This window comes from Netta rufina, assembly GCF_964035555.1.
Source record: "Netta rufina genome assembly, chromosome: 2".
NCBI lineage: Eukaryota > Metazoa > Chordata > Aves > Anseriformes > Anatidae > Netta > Netta rufina.
In genome coordinates, this window is record NC_140124.1 from 142,981,883 (window position 1) to 142,998,193 (window position 16,311).

Consider the following 16,311-nt stretch of genomic DNA (forward strand, 5'->3'; position numbering starts at 1 on the left):
TTCTTCACTCACTGAAGCACTGGAACAGGTTGCAACCTGATCTAGTGAGTGTTAACCTCTGCCCATGGCATGGGAGAAATTGGACAATCATTAAAGTCCATTCCAACCCAAGATATTCTATGATTCTGTGATTTTAGAAATGTGCCATTTTGCCTTTGACTCTTACTTCCAGAGTGGTGTACTGACTTTCTACGTAATACAGTGTCTAATTGTTAATAACATCTTCAGATTGCCTTATCCCACATTTGTATCTATTAACATGTTTCTTTTCTTTTTATCTGTAAGGTTGTTATATTTTTTGATGATGGTACTATGACAGGTTATTTGGTGTTTGGCCAGTGGTTTTGTTTCCAGTTTGTGTTTTCACATCTTCTTTTCAATGGTTTTTCAATGTTAAATGCAACTGAAAAAGACTTGGTCTGTATCCTATATTGATTTTCATGATGGCAAATTCCACCAAATGGAGTCCACAACAAAATATTCACATCCTCAGTTCTATCTGTTGATGATTTTTCCTCTTTTTGTTAGGTTTATTGGCTATTTCATAATTTAAACAGTTTATTTTTCTTCATTTTACATTTTTTTCCCATATGGTAGGATTTCTTTTTATTTCTTCTCTCTATATATAAATATTTTTTATTTTTTTTGTACTGTAGTTGCAATACTTATTTGCCAGTTCCAAGCAAAAATGTTTGCATGTCTTTCTCGAACCACAGAGATTTCAAGAATCTTTACTAATTCCTCAAGTAACCTAAAAAAACCTCTTCAATCATTAATAGAACAAAATATTAAAAATATTTTTAAATGAATGACATAAATAGTTTTTCCTTTAAACTTAAAATACTAGCCTTGGTGCATTTAGTTCATATGCAAATAAGCAAAATAATGTTTGGTATAATTTCTGAGTGTACCATTGAATTAGACAACAGGATGAAAGTTTTACTTTCTATGTATACAGTTTTAACTAATAAACATATAGCACTTGGGAGACCGAATTTCAAAGCCCTATTTGTCATTCACATATTTTCTGACCTTCTGTTAATCGCTTGTGTCTATTCATTTATTTGTTTCCAAACTGGATATAGCTGAATATAAAGAATACTACATCCTCTATGTAGTATGGCTGTGATGATACAGGGAATGTTGTGAAGGGTGTAGGAACATGCTATTTAGTCCCATCTAAATGAAATAAGGTATGTGGAATTATGTATTTGGAGATGAAAGAGAATAGAGAAGAAGATGGCTAGTAATTTCTATATCATATTTTTTCATTTAATTTAACTAATTATGGTCTTTTCTCTCTGGTGGATCTTGAATGACATTATTGAGGACTTTATGACATTTTATTATGACATATTCAGGACTTTAATCATTTGCTACAACACAGCACTAACATGTTATATAATCATTGAATATTTTTAAGATCCCCAAACTCTTGCTGGCACTGCATAATTTTAGCATAAACAAATAGGAAAAAAAAAAAACAAAGGTCCTTAGCACCTACATTGTTGTTGTACATTTCTTGTTGTACATCTTGTACATATGATCACGATTAATACTGAATCAAAATCTATCTTATTCATTTACTCAATTGTTCCATTTCAAAATCTAATGAAGCATATTTTCTAATCTAGAATCTTTGAATGCCTTCACTCAGAATTGAATTTAATTCATTAAAAAAATAAATGAACAAGGAGACACATGCATAAATTCAGTATAGAGGAACCCACAAAGATAGTAAAAAAATTTTAGATCAGAAATATAGTGTTTAGTTTTTCAGGTTTAAATTTTGGTTTAAACAGGTTTAAACAGGTTTTAACTCTGTATATAGGCAACAAAAACTGCAAGCAATTTTGATCATCAAAATATACTAAGTAAATAATCTAACAATTTTAGCACTGCAGGTAAATTGTGTTCACTTGATAAAAGTACGACTGTAGAGTAGTTTATCAGAAGCTTCATATCTCCTACTGCCAGTACTGGCATGATGTGCTGATGTTAAGCACTGAGCAATTCTATGTTGAATTTTTTTTTTTAATGAATCCATAAGGACTTTGATAATAAATTTATATGCATTAATCATATTAAATATATCAATAAATTCCACCAAATTTTCAGTCTTACAATGCAAAGAAAAATGATGCAAAGTGGTGAGTCATTTGGATAACCTACTTTATTAGTTTCATAATTTCACTATATATTTCAGTATATTTAAAAGAGAAAAGATTAAAAGATTAAAAAGCCTGTCTCACCACACTTGTCTTCTTCAATTATAAGGCAATCATATTCTTCTATTTGTTCACATGCTACACATAAACAAACTAAATTATCTTGAAGTCACTTAGATTCTCTATTTTAGTCACTTTGTAAGGAAATTTATTTTTGTTAGAAACATATCGATTCCATATCTGAAGCATTCTCTTCCTTTCCTTGGTGACTGCTGATAAGAACTTATTTGATTTCATCTGTCAACTTTTTCCTATGACGCTTTAGAAAGAGAAAGGTCTCCCATATTTCCCATATTGATTTTTTGTTTTTTAAATTCATATTTTTCTTTAGTTCACCTGAGTTTATTTCTGAAGAGCTAAACGTGAGCCAAATCCTAATACAAAAAGTATTGTAACAATACTCTTGCAAACATTTCACTGCTGTTAGCAGTGTTCATCCAGGATAACACCTGCAGACATAACAGACCTACACTGAATTTGAAGTAATTGGTATCCTCAGTACCATGGCAGGCTCCCTAAGGAATCAAAAAACTATAGGTGACAAAAGGGAAACTGGTGAATTATAGATCACTGTTCTTTGCATCCGTATGAAGAAGAACTAGTAGAGATCCCATCTTAGTGAAGTGATCCTTAGTAGGAACACTGCTGAGAGGGCTTACTGAGGCACTAATGACAATAGAGTGAATGCAATGAGACCAGAGAGCAGCAAAACTCTTCCCTTCTGCCTGTCCTAGTGGATTCCTCTGTTGGAGTCTTAGGTTGCTTTGGCTGCACAAATGCAGGGGTTCAGTGAAATCTTATCACTTCCTTAATTAACTAATACATCTGAGAGCTAGCCTGGTTTTCTTTTTCTGCTTCCCTCATACTTGTGCCTCAACTCTCTGGTTTAGCACAAGTCCCTTTGTGTTCTGTAACTGTCCTTGGAAGGTCTGGATCAGGCTCAGGTTAGAGAATCAGCCTGATTGTTATGACCCAGGACAAATGGAAACTGTGAGTATCCTCTTAAAAAAGTTGAGTAAAATCAACTTCTTCTGGCACCTGATGCTTTGAAGAAAGCAAAAGAAATTCTACTCTTTTCCAGATGGAATGAATTGACTGCAGCAGTTGAATCTCATGTTCTGTTGTTGATACTTTTTTATGAGAAACATATGGTTTATGTGTATATCAGAAGCAGACAGATACACTTTTTCTAAAACAAACAAATGAAAATATATATATAACTTTCAGTGAGGAAAATAAAATGAAAAATCTACTTAAAAACAAACAAACAAGCAAGCAAACAAAAAACAACTTAGAAATAATTCACCAGACAGTTCCAGTGTTTACCATAGAAATCTTACGTCACTGCAAGCCCCTGGCAATAGTACATAATGGAAAAAATTGTGCAGATAGGAGAGTCAGCCCGGAGAGGAAAATGGGCATTTGGGAAACAAAATCTACAACTTGGAACAATTTAGAAATGTTCCATTCTGAAGACTTTATATAATCTTTCTGTTTAATAACATTTTTTGTTTGTTGGTTTTCAAAGCATGATAGATATTTCCTGTGGAAAACAGAGGACACATAATTCCCTTTATTAGATGTCATAAACAAATAATTTAATTATTTTGATCAGACTGAATTCTAAATAGTTTTAAACCTAGTTTGAAATGAAATTAAAATTTTTAGCTAGTTCTCAGAGCAAACTGTTATTGTAAATTGAAATGAAAGGAAAGGAATCTATGGAAATGTGACAGGGAGTTTTCTGACTGCTATGTGTAAGAGTTACATCTTTATCTCCAAACTCAAGAAGTCAGGTTTTAAACAGCAAGTATTTTTGGTCTCTTGAACATATGGACTTCTATCCACTATCTAAAAATTTGTGCTATTTTAACAAACAGCATTAATTAAAAAGAAGAATAAAATATATTATACATGGTAGTAAAATAAAATGATAAAACCTTACTCCAAATGTGCCAGAAGTGACAATCTAACATTTTTCAGAATCTTCCTAAAAAAAATATTAAATTCAGTGCATTTTTTTCTCCTATTCCTTTTGAACTATTGTGATTTCCAAAATTATTTACAACCTATTCAAAGACATATATTCTCTTTGGTTAAAACTTGAACTGTAATTTCACTTTTTTATTATTATTTTTATTTTTTAATTTATTTTTTAATTTTTTTTTCTTTATCATTTAAGTTGTATTAATATAGGAAAGAAAATGAAGTGACAATGTTCTCTTTCATCTGGTCTAATAATTTTCATGTTTGTACAGACACAGAAGATCTGGTGCAATAAGAATGTTTGCATAATAAGACACATGTACATGTTTCAAAGCTGGTCATGGAACCTTTGATTTTCTGTTCAGATTTTGTTCATGCATATTTTCTTGTGTACTAATTAAATGAGTATGTTTAAATGGGAAAGACCTCCTACTCTTTCTGTCATCTGCTGTGATAGATAACTCAGAAGTATAAGTTATTTCATGAACAAAATGAAGTTTATCATGTTTTGTCTTATTATTATGTGATTCTGGAGAAGCCCACATAAGTATTCTCCTTCCTTTTGAATGGAACACTCTAAAGGTAATGTATTATTTGAAATAAGGAAATGTCTTCACACATCTTGATGACTCCTAGCATTATTGACTTTTAATACTAATGCTGATTTCCAGTGCTGTCGACAGACTAAAGTGAATGACTCACTTTTTTTTTTTTTCCACATTTTCTTTTAAATTTGTTTGTCTCAGATGTATCTATTTGAATGTGTTTGGTACGTGAAAACATAAGAAAGCCTTGAGATCCAGTGGTATGTATAATCCAAAAGTTTAATCTGACTGAGTAGTTTATGCACAAATGGATGAGAGTCCAGAGGCAGCTTGCTTCAAAAATGTAGTCAGTGAGAAAATAAAATACACTTACATCCATTTGCCTCTTATTATTCAGTAGGGAGGCATTCACAGAGCACATAAGTCCATAAGAATTGCAGCTTAACAATAAATTTAAAATGCATGAATTATGAAGTGCCTAATAGGAAAATAGCAAGAACTCAAAATTTTATAAGTAACCATGCACAGATGCTAGAATCAGAAACTTTGACTCAATGTAAAGGTTGTTACTGAATCTTTTTAGCAGAATGCATTAGTATCATAGAATCATAGAATCATTAAGGTTGGAAAGATGACCTCCAAGATCATCTGGTCCAAGCATCATGAGAAGAAATATCTCCTAATTTCCAACCTAAACCTCCCCTGGCACAACTTGAGGCCATTCCTCTAGTCCTATTGCTAGTTATCTGTGAGAAGAGGATAACCCCCAGCTCCCCACAACTTCCTTTCAGTTAGTTGTAGAGAGCAATAAGGTCTCCCTTGAGCCTCCTCTTCTCCAGACTAAACAACCCTAGGTCTCTCTTCTGTTCCACTAAGGACTTGTATTCCGGACCCTTTACCAGCTTCGTAGCCCTTCTCTGGACACGCTCCACGGCCTCAGCGTACTTCTCGTACTGAGGGGCCCAAAACTGAACACATACTTTAGGTGCAGGCTCACCAGAACAAAGTACAGGGGACAATCATGTACCTGTTTTTTCTGGCTACACTATTCCTGATAGAAGCTGGGATGCCACTGGCCTGCTTGAACACCTGGGCACACTGCTGGATCATGATCAGGTGAGCATCAATCAGTTCCCCCAGGTCCTTTTCTTCTGCACAGCTTTCTAGCCACTCTCCCCTAAGCCTTTAGTGTTGCATGGGGTTGTTGTGACCAAAACACGGGACCTGGCACTTATCAATGTTGAACCTCATCCCATTGGCCTCTGTCCATCGTCCCATCCTGTCCAGGTCCTTCTGCAGCGCCATCCTACGCTCCTGCAGATTGACATTTCCCCCCCAAGTTGGTGTCATCTGCAAACTTACTGAGGAGGAATTGACTGAAAATCAATTCACTCATCCAAATCAACAATAAATATATTAAAAAGGATAGGCCCCAACGTCAGGGCCAGTGGCGCAATGGATAACGCATCTGATTACGGATCAGAAGATTGTAGGTTCGACTCCTGCCTGGCTCACATGGTCCTTTTGGGGATGTTTAAGGAAGGGTTGGACCTGGTGCTTAGGGACATGGTTCAGTGGGTGACATTGGTAGGAGGGTGATGGTTGGACGAGATGATCTTGAAGGTCTTTTCAACCTTAATGATTCTATGATTCTATGAACACTAACCCCTGGGGAACACCACTGGTGACCAGTCACCAGCTTTCCATTCACTACTACTCTCTGGGCCCAGCCATCCACCTAGTTTTTAAGTGGGCAAAGAGTGTACCTGTCCAAGCCATGGGCTGCCAGCTTCTCCAGAAGAACACTGTGGAAGACCATGTCAAATGCCTTACTGAAGTCTAAGTAGACTACATCAACAGTCTTTTGCTCATGCACCAGGCGGGTCACCTGGTCATAGATGTAGATGTGGTTCGTCAGGCGGGACTTGCCTTTCATGAACCCATGCTGACTGGGCCTGATCCCCTATTTGTCTCACATATTTTATGTGATTGCATTAAAGGTGACCTGCTCCATCACCTTTCCTGACACTGAGGTCACGCCTGTAGTTCCCCGGGTCCTCCTTATGACCCTTCTTATAGATTGGTGTCACATTAGCAAGTCTCCAGTCATCTGGGACCTCTCTGGATTACCATGACTGCTGACAGATGATGGAAAGTGGCCTAGCAATCATGTCCGACAACTCCCTAAGCACCATCTGGCCCCATGGACTTGTGGCAGTCCAGGTGGAGCAACAGGTCTCTAACTGTTTCCACCTAAACTGTGGGGGATGGGGAGTTCTGCTCCATATGCCTGCCTTTCAGGTCGGGAGGCTGAGTACCCTGAGGATAAGTGGTCTGGCTAACAAAGAATACTAGTAAAGAAGGACAAAGACATCTACTAAAGAAGGCATTAAGAACCTCAGCCTTTTCCTTACCCTCAGTACTGATGTTCCCTTCTGTGTCCAGTAAAGAATTGAGTTTCTCTTTGGCCCTTCTCTTGGCGTTAACATATTTATAAAAACATTTTTTGTCATCCTTCACCGTAGTGTCCAGTTTGAGCTCATACTAGGCTTTGGCCTTGCCGTTTTCTTCTCTGCATATGCTGTCAATTTCCTTGTACTCTCCCTGAGTTGCCTGCCCCTTTTTCCACCAGACATAAACTCTCTGTTTCTCTTGGACACTTAGCAAAAGTTCTCTGTTCAGCCATGCCAGTCTTCTTCCCCACCAGCTCATCTTACGGCACACGGGGACAGCCTGCTCCTGTGTCTCTAAGACTTCCTTCTTGTGGAGCGTCCAACCTTCCTGGATCCCTCTTCCTTCAGGAGTCACTCCCAAGGGACCCTCCCTACCAATGTCCTGAAAAATTCAAAGTCTGCCCTCTGGAAGTCCAATTTAGCAGTTTCACTGACCCCCCTTCTGACTTCACCAAGAATAGAGAACTCTACCGTGTCATGGTCACTTTGCCCAAGACAACTCACTACTACCACATCTCGCACCAGTCCTTCTCAGTTCATGAACAACGTCTAGTGGGGCATCTCCTCTGATAGGCTCACTAAGCAGCTGAGTCCAGAAGCTGTCTTCCATGCACTCCAAGAACCTTCTAGACTGCTTCCTCAGGGCTGTATTGTATTTCCAGCATTTATCTGGGAAGTTAAAGTCCACCATGAGGACAAGTGCTGGTGATTAAGAGACTTCCACCAGCTGCTTATGGAACACCTTTTCCATCTCTCCATCCTGGTTTGGCGGTCTATAACAGATCCCCAATCCCTTGAAGTCCCTTTAGATAGCCTTCAGGCTTCTCTAAGCAATTTCATCGCTGCCAGCCTGAATTATCACTAAGGGATAATAATAGGGGAGAACAAGGTCAGGAAGTTTCCTGGTAATGTCCTGACCTGGGCCCCAGGTAGGCAGCAGACTTCCCTATGGGTAGGGTCCAGCCAATGTATGGAGCCCTCTGTTCCCCTTAGAAGGGAGTTGCCTATGACCATTACCTTTCTTTCCTTCTTGTTGGAGGAAGTCTTGAGGTGTGGAATTGACTTCCTTGCCCTAGACAGCCTCCTGGGTGGACTTTGCCCCACATCCTCATCACCCTGTCCTTCAAGCTCCAGGGCCTCACACCTATTGTGTAAGGGCACCTGGGAAGGCAAGGCAGGTAGGGAGGGGGCTCTCCTGTGACACCAAGAAGAGACCTGGGACCTGTTTCCATTCCTCTCCATCTCTCAGGTTTCCTCCCTCTGCCTTACAGCAACAGAGCAGGGGGTCCACAGCTATTTGGGATATGTTGCCCTGGTGCCTTTCCCTCAGGCTTGGCAGGGAGTGACTCCATTGGTCTAACTCCTGCTCACTCTCCCTGACAGTCTAATCTCTCTGACAGTTTAATCTCTCTACCTCCTCCTTGAGCTCTGCCACCAGGCTGATCAGATCTTCCACCCACTTGTACCTCATGCAGTCAGTATCTCTGTAAGCCTCCATTGGTAGCAACAGGCTCAGCCACTCCCTGAAGCCAGAGGCCTAAACAGCCACATCTTTGGGCAGGCACTCAGTCTGGGTTGCCACAGTATTTTTGGCAAGCACTTTGGTGTGCGTTTGCTGTCTGGTCGAGACCATGGCTGGGTTTGCTGTCCGGGAGGTAGCTGGTAGGTGAGCTGGTCTCCTGAGTGGGGAAGGATACTCCACTCTCCCTTCATGAACTGCTGGACCAGCTGCCATGCCAAGTGCTGTGCCACACCCTGACTGATGCACCACACTTTTTTTGCCCACCCTGTTCACCGCACTCCCTAGGGGCTGCCTTTGTATGGTGGTGGTGGGGGGCTTCTGGCTCTGCTGAAGCCTTGTCAGCCGCCCTCATGAAGGCTGCCAGATCCTGGTGGCTCCTTCAGCTGCCTCGAGTGGTCTTGATGCAGATAACTACCTGCCCGCCACGATCCCCCATTCTGCTGCAGAACATGACTGCCTTAGAGCCAATCACCTGGCGAGTGGCTGGGTATCGGAATTATATGTTGAAGCCTTTTAATGATGATATCCATTTGCCACTCCTGTTCGTAACTCTGCCCAGGACTTTCCAGTAACTAATCTCACTCTCAAATTGAAATCCATTTACTTTAAGAAAGGTTTTTTTTTCTCTCCACCTCTTTGATAATACAAATAGCAACCTACTTCTCACCCAACTGGCTCTTGTTAGATTTGCATAGCTGAATTGTTGCAAAACAGTCTTTTGTATTAAAGATGCAGAATGATTTTATATAAAAGTTTAGTTTGATTCATGGATAAATAAAAGAGATTCTTCCTTCCCCCCATGCCTAACCTGGCTAGATCATTTGCTTCTGCTTTCAGGCAAGAGGTAGTTATGTAGACAGTAGAAGTTTATTTTTTCCAGGGGAAGAACATAGTGAATCTTCTGTAATGGAAGTGCAATAAAAATAAACTGGACTGAAGAAACAACCATATCAAGAAAATATGTTTCCCAGGCTGTATTTAGAAAGATACAAATCTCCAAGTTCAAAACAAACAAACAAACAAACAAAAAAGTAGGAGATATTGCTATCTAAATTCAGAGTATGAGTATGAGATCAAGTTTAAAACAAACACAAATACAAAGTTTCCAGTAAAGTAAGTTTCAGTTTGACAGTTTTCTATGCCTAGTACAAAGTCTTACTAAAAACTCAGAAATGGAGAAATGATGAAAACACTATTTGCATCCACACAGGAGGCATTCATCCCATGTTTTTTGGATGTTTTATCTCCAATCTGCTAAATTAGTTATTCACATGTGAGCTATATGTCTCCATTATGTCAATGGAAATCTAATCAGGACAGTCAATAGATCCTGGAGTGCAATTTGGTTGAGCAAATATAGGTGTCTATTCTAAGATGAGTATTTCTCAGGTCATATGGGGACACCTATGTTTAGATAGAAAAATATAGATGTTTAAATTTGGAACTGAATCTCACTTAATCTGACATGAAATAATGGTATCAGTAAAACACTTACAGGAGCACTATATCATATACACATATTGAAATAAAACATACGGATAAAATCAATTTTTTCTAAAAATAAAAATCTTTACCTTGATAAGAAGAAAGAATGCAGTATAAGAACATGAGGCTTCTGTCCACAGCATTACAACCTCAGGGATGAGACTCATCTTTTTCATTTTACACAGTAGAACTTAAAGTATACTTTTCTACTTTAATACTATCTTATTGTGGTTTGGGTTGCATCAAATTAGAGTCTTCCTTTTCTCCCATTTTAATTTTTTTATTTTCTTTTTATTTATTTATTTTTTTCATTTTCTTTTTCTACCTGTTTTACTAAATGTTGTGAGATATTGTTCAGAATGTTTCAAATTATACTACATAAATCAAAGTAACAGTGATCTAAGTAAATGAAGGACAGCCTTAATATGTCCCTCTGAAACTATTTTGCCTTCTATCTCTTCAATATTCTCACAACTGATCACCCCAAAATTCATTTGCTCCTGTCCTGTTGTTAACTAGATTTTATTTCAAAGATCCACTATTTTGGTTGGAAAATGCTAAAGGGAAAGAAGTGTGAAAATAGGATGTTGTCACAGTTGAGACAGTTTTTTTATAGATCTTGAGTTCCTGTGGTGGTTTTACCCAGCTGGGCAGCTGAGGTCCACCACAACCTCACTCTACCTCCTCGAAGGGAAAGGGGGAGAAAATATGATGAAAAGGGCTTAAGAGTTGAGATAAGGACAGGGAGATCATAACAATTATTGTCACAGGCAAAACAGACTCAACACAGGGAGATTAATATAACTTATTACCTATTACTTACAAGCTAGAGAGGTGAGTGACAAAGAAAACAAACTATAAACACCTTCCCTCCATCCACCTTTTTCTACCTCCTCTCCCTGAGTAGTGCAGGGGAATGGAGGTTGTGGACAGTCTGTAATGCTTTGTCTCCACTGCTCCAACATGAGGTCCCTCCCATGGGATACAGTTCGTCCTGAACTGATCCTACATGGGCTTACAAGGAAAATAATAAATGTACATTGACACCATTTAATCTTGCATGTAATTTTCCTGTGAGGATTCTATAGCTGCTAGCATCCTTACTAGGTTTTAATTACATGTGGAAGTTAAAAAGTGTCTGCAAAAGATTTAAAGGAAACAGCACATCAGAGTATTCCGTAATCCTGTCCAAGGATACTGTCATGAAGTATAAATGAGTGTGTTTTAAAAGCTTAAAAGAAGACAGAATTAAACTTAAGCTTCTGATAACCCTGGTAAAGTTCTGAATTTTTGAAATAGTGAGAAAAATATTAGGGATATTGCCTGTGTAAGAGTTTATGTAATAAAAATACAAAGTACAAATTACCAAAGTAGTAGAAGAACTCTTTTTTTTTTTTTTTTTTTTTTTTTTTTCTCTGTGCATTAAGAGTCACAGAACAGTTGAGAATGGAAGCCTCTGGAGGTTGACTACTGCAACCACCAAAGCGCAAGGGACTCGGGTATAATCCCAGGTGGATTTTGAATATCTCCAAGAAAGGAGAATCCACAATCTCTCTGGGCAAACCTATTCCATTGATCAGTTACCTACACAGTTTGCTTATTTGCTTATTACCTACACTATTTGCTTATGTTTAAACAGAATTTTCTATATTTTCAGTTTTGCCCATTACCTCTTATGCTGTCATTGAGCACCAATGAGAAGAGTCTGGTTTCATCTTCTTTAGTTCCCCCTATCAAATATTTACACATATGGATAAAATTCCTTCTCTTCTCCAGATTGAAAGGTGCCGGTTCTTCTAGTCTTTCCTTTATTTCATATACCCCAGTCCCCTAATCATCAATGTGGCCCTTCTCTGGACTCTGTCCAGTATGTTCAAGTCTCTCTTATCCTGGGATGCCCAGCACTGGACACAACACCCAGATACGTCTCACCAGGGTTAAGCAGAGGGGAAAGACACTTTACCTGCTGACAATGTTCTGCCTAGTGCAGCCCAGGAGGTGTAAAATGGTTAATTTATGGTCATGTTTGCATACAGATTTTTTTTTTTTTTTCCAGATTTGGCCAGCTCTGTGGTTTGGGAGGGGATTGTGTGAGGTAGGTGGCAAGGTGTTTATTGCTCAAATTAGCCCTAATTTATTCATCTTCTGTCTCCCCTGAAGCAATCATAATCAGACACATTCATCATAACTACCCTTGATGGCTATCTGCTTAGGCTGGATTATATGATGGGGGGTGGGAAAGGAGTGGGAAAGTGAGGAAGGGAGGGAGGGAGGGGAAGTACACCATCATGCTGTTTTTGCTTCAAGGGCAAACTGTTGACTCATGGTCAGCCTGTTGTTCACCAGAACCACCAGCTCCTTTTCTACAAAGCTTCTTTCCAGACAGCTGCACCCCAGTGTGTACTAGTGTATGGGTTTATTCCTCCTTAGGCGCAGGACTTGGCTCCCCTTTTTGTTGAATTTCATGAAGTTCTTGTCAGCTCATTTCTGCAGCCTGTCAAGCTTCCTCAGAAAGTTGGCTTGACCATCTGTTGTGTCAGTCACTTATACCAGTCTTGTATTATCTAGAGATTTGCTGAAGGTGTTCTCTGTCTCATTACCCAGGTCATTAACCAAGATCATAGAATCACAGAATCATAGAATATCCTGAGTTGGAAGGGACCCACCAGGATCACTGAGTCCAACTCCTAGGTCCCAAAGGACCCCCAAAATCAGACCATGTGTCTAAGAGCATTATCCAAATGATTCTTGAGCTCCATCTGGCTTGGTGTCATGACCACTTCCCAGCAGAGCCTGTTCCAGTGCCCGACCACCCTCTCAGTGAAGAACCTTTTCCTCACATCCAGCCTGAACCACCCCTGTTGCAGCTTCAAGCTATTTCCTCAGGTCCTATCGCTGGTCACCAGAGATAGTCATCAGAGCCTGCCCCTCCACTTCCCCTCATAAGGAAGCTGTAGACTGTGATGAGGTCTCCCCTCAGTCTCCTTTTCTCTGGGCTGAACAACCCAAGTGACTTCAGCCACTCTTCATACGTCTTCCCCTCCAGACCCTTCACCGTCTTTATAGCCCTCCTTTGGACATTTTCTAACAGTTTTATATCTTTCTTATACTGTGGTGTCCAAAACTGCACACAGTACTCAAGGTGAAGCCACAGCAGTGCAGAGGAGAGTGGGACAGTCACTTCCCTTGATCAGCTAACAATGCTGTGCCTGATGTACCCCAGGAAATAGTTGGCCCTTCTGGCTTTCTAGGCACACTGCTGGCTCATGTTCAGCTTGTTGTCGATCAAAACCCCCAGATCCCTTTTTGCAGGGCTACTCTCCAGCCTCTCATTCCTCTGTTTGTATAACTAGGGTTGCCCCTTCATGAGTACAGAATACAGCACTTGCTCCTGTTAGACTTCATATTGTTGGTGATTGCCCAGCTCTCTAACTTGTTTAGGTCTCTCTGCAAGACCTCACCACCCTTGATGGAGTCAACAGTTCCACCTAATTTGGTATCATCCACAAACTTGCTCAAAAAACCTTCAAGTCACACCTCCAAATTTTTTATGAAAACATTGAAGAGGACTGGTCCTAAAATGGAGCCCTGGGGAACCCCACTAGTGATGGGTCGCCATCCTGGTATAACCTCATTTACAGGAAATATCTGGGCCCAAACAGTCAGCCAATTGTTCACCCATCTTATTATCCTTTTGTCTAACTCTATTCTGTTTATTTTGTACAGTATTAAAAGCTTTTCTGAAATCCAGAAAGATTACATCAACTGTCTTCCTGTGGTCAACTACCTGGGTGATCTCGTAAAATGAAATCAAGTTTGGTAAATGTGACCTTCCCCTTTGGAACTCATGTTGGCTGTTATGAATGATTGTGTTGTCCTTCAGGTGTTTTTCAGCAACTCCCAGCATAATCTCCATAATTTCACCATGCACAGAAGTGAGACTGAGAGGATCTTCTTTCTTGCCCATATTGAAAATTGGGATGTCAAACTGTATTGGCCCAAGCCTGGACTCTTGGGGTATGACACTAGAGACTGGCCCCCAGCTGCACTTTTTGCTGCTGTCCACATTATTTGAGCCTGGAATATCTGATTTTCCATTGACCTCACTAACCATATATCTAGCCTTTATTTCATTAGTTTGTCTATGAAGACATGATGGAAGTCAGTCTTGAAAGACTTACTGAAGTCGTAAACAATTTCCCTCAGCTACTGAGCCAGCCATCTAACTGTAAAAACTACTGGGTTGGTCCAGCGTGATATTCCATTCATGAGTACATGCTAACAAGTCTGTCTCCTTGTCTTTCATATGTTCGGAAATGATCTCTATAAGTTCTTTGCGAGCTTCAGCTCCAGATGGGCTTTGGTTTTCCTAGATACATCCATGCAGGCTCAGTATTTCTGTATTGCTCCCATGCCACCTGTCCCTTCTTCTACTTCTTTTATCCTTCCTTTTGATATTTGATTTTTACCAGGAGCTTCTTATTTATCCTTGCAGGTCTTCTGCCACCCTTTCTTGACTTGTTTCTCATCAAGATGAACCATTCCTGAGTATGGAGAAGGTGATCCTTGAAAGTCATCCAGTTCTCCTGGATGTCTGTTCTCTCCAGAACTGATTACCATGGGATTTTCCCCTCAACAGGCTAGTTTTCTCTTCTGAAGTCCAAAGACATTATCCTACTTTTTTTTTTTTTTTTTTTTTTTTCTGGCTTCTACCTCTTGGGATCCAGAACTCCCCCATCTCACATTCACTAGAGTCAAGGTTGCCCCTGGTCCTCACATCTCCAATTAATTCTTCCTTATTTATAAGGTCCTGAAGAGTGTCTCTCCTGACTGTCTTCTTGATTACCTGTGTTAGGAAGGTGCCATCAATGGACGCCAAAAACCTCCTGGATTTATTATGTCCTACTATGTTATTGTACCACCAAGTTTCAAGGGGGTTCAATTTCTTGCATGAGGATCAGGATCTGTTAACATAAACCTTCCAGTTCTCATCTGCTTCTTTCTGGACAGACAGTCTGTAACAGACTCCCACCACCATGGCACTCAGGTTGGTCTTTTTGCTAATTTTGACCCATGAACACTCAACTTGCTCATCATCCATCCCAGCCTCAATTGCTGTTGCTCCTTCACATCAAGAACAACTCCCCCTCCTTGACTTCTTGGGCTGTTCTTCCTAAAGATTCTGTATCCATGCATTTATAATCCTAGATACTTCTATATGTGTGTAACTGCCCAGGAATAGGATTATTGATGCCTAGAGTATTTCAATATGATTATTTTTATGACCACAGGGCCTTGGACTCCTACAGCCAGGTAGGAATTATGTGAATGCAAGGACGTCAGTGTATTCAGGTAAACCCTAGAGGAACTGTTTGTTTAATAAATCTCTCCTTATAGATCCAGCCCAAAGAATTACATTCTGTCTACTACACTAAAAAAAAAAAAAAAAAACAAGTTATTTTCTAAAATATGCTTAATGTTTTAATTGAAAAAGATGAAAAAATATACCACAGACATCATAGTTTGATTTTGAATAAAATGACATTAAAAATAGGAAAAAAATATGATTTAAGAGTAGATATATTCAACCTTTTTAAGTGTTGCACTTTATTCAATTAATGTGTACTAAGAAACACACTTTATGTGTAAAACTCAAATTTAAAGTTAGTCTAATTCAAGTTTTAATAGACAAATCAAAAAGTCACTATTAATTCAGTTACGTATTAGCATTTATAGTATAACAATGATACATTTGCAGTCTTAATTTTTACAGAAAAAAAACACTCTTTCAGTGCTCATATGGTTTAAATCATTATACACACTTCCTAGTTTTCTATACCTTTTATCTGTTTTTGTTTGCCTTAGAAGTTACTCTGGAATCCTAAGGTCAGCAGGGCTTGTCTTCCAGAAGAAAAATGGATGGGTGACTTTGAGGTGAGTCAGCAGTTGACTGATTTTTATTTTTTTGGCCAAAAATGGTATAACATTTTTAATGGGAGTTTTTTCCTGCTGCCTCTGAGAATTACTTGGTGCAACTTTGTTGTTGTTGTTGTTTTTGTTTGTTTTGTTGTTTCTTTTTACAAATGATCATG